A 6,000-nucleotide genomic window follows, 5' to 3' on the forward strand; every position below is an offset into this window, starting at 1 on the left:
GTTTAACATCCAATACTGCTATACTTTTTTCCCCTTTACATTTGTTTCATCAATTTTTTTGGTATTCTTGCTCTTTTGCTCAACCAAATGAATTCTATTATTTTTCTCTAACTCAATAAGAAAATTTTTGTTTTTAATTTGTTTGGGATGGCATTGAATAAATATAATAACATAGAAAAGACTGTCATTTTAATTATATTGGTTCTGCCCATTCATGAAAAGTGAATAGTTCTCCAATTATTTAGATTTCATTTTATTTATCTAAAATGTATTTTATAATTATATTTGCTTAGTTCCTAGGGTTCTTTTGGCAGGTGTTTGCAGATATTTTATTCTACCTATGATTATTTCACTTTTTTATGTGTAGTTATTTTTAAATGCCATGTCTCTCTTTTGATTCACAACTTTGTTAGTAAAATATAAAAATGCTGATGATTTATGTGGGTTTATTTCAAATCCTACTATTTTACTAAAATTATAGAGAGTTTCAATTAACATTTTAGTTCAGTCTCTAGGATTTTCCAAGTATACTATCATATAATCTACAAAAAGAGATAGTTTTATTACTTCTATGTCTATTCCAATTCCTCACATTTCTTTTTCTTCTCTAATTCCTATTGCTAGCATTTCTAATAATAAGTTAAATGATAATGAGCACTTTTGTTTCACTTCTGGTCTTATTGGGAAGCCTGTTAGCTTATCTTCATTATAAATAATACTTCTCAATTTTTTTAGGTAGATATTTCATATCATTTTAAGAAAAACTCTATTTAAATCTTGGGTTTACAGTCTGTTTTTTAATAGGAAAAAGTATATAGGAGTGAAGTTTATATTTTATCAAAGGCTTTTTCTGTATCTTTGATATAATCATATTTTATCACCTTTGTTAATAATATAATAATTTATTTTTATGGTTTTTCTTATATTAAGTCAACATTGCATTTCTGGAATAAATCCTTTTTGGTCACAATATATAATCTTTTTGATGTATTGTTTTAGTATTCTAGCTATCTTTTTTTAGAATGTTTGCATCTATTTTTATTTATTAAATTAATCTATAATTTTCTTTTTTTGTTTTTCCTCTTCCTGGTTTAGGTATCCTTACCATATTTGTTTCATAAAAGGTTTTTGGTAAAACTCCTTCCTTAACTATCATGTCACATAACTTATTTAATATTAGAATCAGTTCATCCTTATATGTTTGTAGAATTCACTTTTTAATCCATCTGGTCCTGATGACTCTTTTTTTAGGAGATTCATTTATGGCCTGTTCAATTTCTTTTTTCTAAAATAGATTTGTTTAGATATTTCATTTCCTCCTTTGATTGTCTAGGGCAGCAGTTAGTGAAGACATGGCACACAGGTAGAGCCAGTGCTTGTGGAGCTGCTCTGTTCTCCCTCTTCCCAGTGCCTGAAGACATTTTTGTCTGCCCCACCCCAATGTCCAGCTACCCAAAATAATAACTTCCTCCTTCAGCTCTCTCCAGTAATGCAGGGGTTCACAGAGAGCTTGAATTTGCCCTCTGAGTACTGGAACTCAGAAAAGGTTTGCCAATGCTGCTCTAGGGAATTTATATATTTTTTATAAATATTTTTCCATGTCATTTACATTGTTAAATGTATTGGCATATAATTGAGCAAAATTACTCCTAACAATTGATTTAATTTCATTTTTGGTGATATATTCACTTGGTTTATCTTTAATGGCTGTAAAAAGGTTTTCTTCTCTCTTTTAAATCATATTAGGTGATGATTTATTTATTTTGTGTATTTTTTCACAAAACCAATTCATACATTCAGTGGCTTTCTTGCATCCAGTTTTATTGGTCTTACCTTTAATTTTTAAAGTTTCTAATTTAGTGTTTATTTGAGAACTTCTATTTTGTTCTTTTTCTAGTCTTTTAATTGCATCCCCTATTCATTAATCTGTTCTTTCTCTGTTTTATCATGTAAGCATTTAAGGAAATAGATTTTCCTCACATGATTGCTTTTCCTGTCTCACATAGTTTTTGGTGTGCAGCCTCATTAATATCAACTTCTTTAATGAAATTATTTTTTCTATAACTTGATCTTTCACCTCTTTATCTGAGATTATTTAGTCTCTAAACGATTTTTACCTTGGTTTTCCATATTCTCATTACATATGTTTATTGTATTATTGTCCGAAAAAGATGCATTTAACATTTGTGCTTTTCTACATTTAACTATGAGTTTGTGTTACATAATATATGGTAATTTTTGTAAAATTACCACATTTCATTGAGAAAGGTACTCCTTTGTATTCCTATTCGGTTCTCTGCATATATCTATCATAGTTTATTTATCAAAGATTGTATTCATCTCCTAATGAATTAAGATGCTAATGTTATCTTCTTTGCTATTGAAAAATAAAGTTAGAAAGGTTTAGCAACTTGTCCAGCCATATATCTAGTGAAAGAACTTAATCTCCAGTTTTCCTGAATTCCGATCTAGCACTCTAACCATGGTGCCACTTAGTTTCTTTATTGAAACTTTATTAAAAATTTAGTTAAAAAGAATGCTGTATTCATTAGTCTGTTTGACTATGTACAAACATATATGTGTATACATTATATACAAATATACATTATATAGCCATTATAGATAAATTACATTTATATATGACATCCAATTATATGCATATATATTTCTCTATAGGTATCTTTATCAACCTATAAATATACATACACATATATATGTGTAAATACATATGGAGAGAGAGAGAGAGAGCACTCATATCTAGAAATAAAAAAATAAACTTTCATTAACTCCTGAATAGTTAGAAAAAACAAAATAAAGCAACTATATTGTAAAATCAATCTGAATCACTTAGAGCTACAGAACTCTACACAAATAATTACAGAAGCTATTATTTTGTTTCTTCTTGTCAAAATGTTAAAATACATGGGTAATATACAAGTAGTAAAATTAATTACCTTATTCGTGTTTTTTATATTCTAAAGGTGATTCAGAAGAAATTCATTATTAAATTTTTCTTTTTGTTTATGAGACAGTTTATGGTCAACTAGCTCATTATACTTTTGTCTTCGGACTTAGTAGGTAGATTCCCAATACTTACAATCTTTTTCTTCTAATTTCAGTGATGAAGATATTGTTATATTGGTTTAACAGTGATATTAGTGGCAAGCTGTAAAAATGCCAGTGGTCTGTAGCAATCAAAACTAGTTGTCTCTTGGTATTTGGAGAGCACACACACACAGGCTCACAGCAGGCTGGACTGAAAGGGGAGGGTCACAACTTTACTGAGTACTCCTTTACTTCCCCCCTCCCACCAAGCAGTTAGGAATCAATTACAAAATGGAAGTTGATCTGTTATCTGCTGGGCTCAATTTGGAAACTATGAAGGACAACACTCCTAGAGATGTTAATTTTCTCTAAACTATTTCCCCACAAGTTGAGTAAGGAGAAAATAGTAAAAACGTGATGTCTTGAGGCTTTCAGGGACAGAAGGGTCAGCCTTTTAGGCCACATGGCAGGAGGAGCTCAGCTTGAGGAGATGTAAGTATTTTCCTAAAAAATAGCCAGGCACAGCTCCCAAACGATGAAGGGTTTAATGATATGTGGGGAAAGGAAGGGAGGGAGATTTGACAAGGATAAAATAAGGTCAGGGAAACCCTAAACTATTTGGTCCAAGAACAAGCAGACCCTCCCCGCAGAGGGGAAGGGTATCTTGGTTAGCTATTTAGCTCTCTAACCTAATAATCTTCTCCTATGTTGTAAATAGCTAATTTGAGGTTTGATTAAAGGTCTATTTAAGCTAAAGCAAGGTTGGCAGCTCTCAAGAGCACCAAGATCTGGGATCAGCAAACAAAGTGACCTGCTCACTTCAACCCCCAGGAATCAACTGCCCTTAACTCCCCCCTGGAATTCTCAACTGAGGCTTGACCCACTCTCTTGCAACTGGAATTCCACTCTGCAATTTCTCAATGTCACAGTAAAATAAAAAAATACTCAGGCATCTGGTTTTAATAGTTAATTTTTAATATTAATTTTCATGGAGATGGGCTGCACATAAGTAGCATGGAAATTAGATGGTGCCATTTATCAAGCAGATCCTTTTTAACACTTGATGTATTGAACTCTATTTATTGATTCTGTCTGAACTGTATTTAAAAAGAGAAATAGAGACATGGAATAGATTTTTTAAAAATTCCCTAATTTTCTCCTGAGAAGATATACATTTACAGTAAATAACAAAAAATAACTAAGTCTTATATAATGCTTACAATGTGCCAGGCACTGTGGTAAACATTTATTATCTCATTTCCCTCCCCAACAACCCTTGGGAATAGATACTATTATCATTCCCATTTTATAGATGAAGTAATAGAGGTTAATTGACTCTCTCCAGAATACATATCTAGTAAATGCCTGAGGCTGGATTTCTGACTTCAGGTGCTTTATCCACTGTGCTTCTTAGCTGCCTAATTATATTTAGAAAGCATACTAGTTTTTGGATTTGTACAGATACACAAATACTTTTTTTCTTAATCAAATTAGAAATAAACTGAAGGATCAATGATCACAATATCGCATTTCCATTCTTCTTTACTAAATATGCAACTATAAGAAAGATACATTAATGGAATATGAGTAATTTGGGTCTGCCCTACAAATTTTCAAAAGAAAAACAGATTCATAGGCTTGATTATTTCGTTTCATTTAATTGAGAACATTCCTTTTGTTTGTTTCATCAGTTCACTTCTCTAGTTACAAATTGTCACACAGTCTTGCTTTCTATTTCAATAGTAAAAATCATAAATATATATTTTACATTAGCTTTTTATGATACATAAAATTTATGCAATAATATTTGAATTAGAGAAACCTTCCATCACTGCCAGCTTATTACCCTTACTTATGGAAAAACCATAAGCAAATCTAACAGCTTAGTTGTTGTTCTCTTCCCCACCCCCAATTAAAGGATTTTAAAAGTATCATTGAAATAAAATGGTAACAGAGCTGGTTTATGTAGAAAGAAGGATTTAAAGAGCTGAATTTTTTGTAGCCAGGCCATCCCACTACTCTTATCCTTTGATTTTATTGACTATAACCCCCTCAAAAAAGTCAGAAAAGATCTCTTTATCATCTATTGTGCATAACACATGCAGAGTTACATTAAGATACACCACCACATAATAATTGGGAAGGAAGGGTGAACTCCCGTTGCTAGTAATTCCTGCTATTATTACAAAAGTAATCTTGTCTTAGATGCCTACTATTTTCTTAGTCCTTATGTTGAAAAAATAGTTTTAAAGTGTTCTTTAGAGTGAAATTATTGAATCATTGCATATATGTTTTTCCTTTTACAATAATAAAATATATCCCCAAAAATATTTATTATTTCTTCTACTTTTTTAATAGAATGCACTGGAATCTTGCTCTTTCTGGACATACATTTAATTTAACTACTCCATAAAGTTCTCTTTGATCACCACAAGAAAGTATCAGTCTCTTTGAACTCATTTTCATTTATCATTAATTTTTATATATTTATACCACTCCAAATATATTTTAAGTTTCCCAAATATAAGGGTCATTTTTCACACTTCTTTGTACCTCTCATGGCCTTTCACAGTGCTTGGTTAATGATGAAAATTCGCTACTTCCTAAATCCGCCTAGTGAATGTTCAATCCTGATTTGGCTTTGTATAAGTCTACCACTAACCATTCATTTTCTGTTTCCCCTGACCCTTCATCCTTTTTTCCTTGTTTAAATTGTTTAATCCAGGACTTTAAAAACAAAACAGCTATATTCTTTACCTTCTTGCTTTCAATCTCCACATGTTCTCCCTTAATATTAATTTTACTCCCATGGTTTTCATCATCACTTCAATACTGTATAGATATTTACTCCTAAATCTTTATCTGTAGTCTTAATCTTTCTTCTGAGTTTATTTCTGTACAACAACTATCTCTATAATGATCTTTAAACTTTTTTCTTCATATATTGTATGAGAA

This window comes from Gracilinanus agilis, chromosome 1, assembly GCF_016433145.1.
Source record: "Gracilinanus agilis isolate LMUSP501 chromosome 1, AgileGrace, whole genome shotgun sequence".
Classification (NCBI taxonomy): Eukaryota; Metazoa; Chordata; class Mammalia; order Didelphimorphia; family Didelphidae; genus Gracilinanus; species Gracilinanus agilis.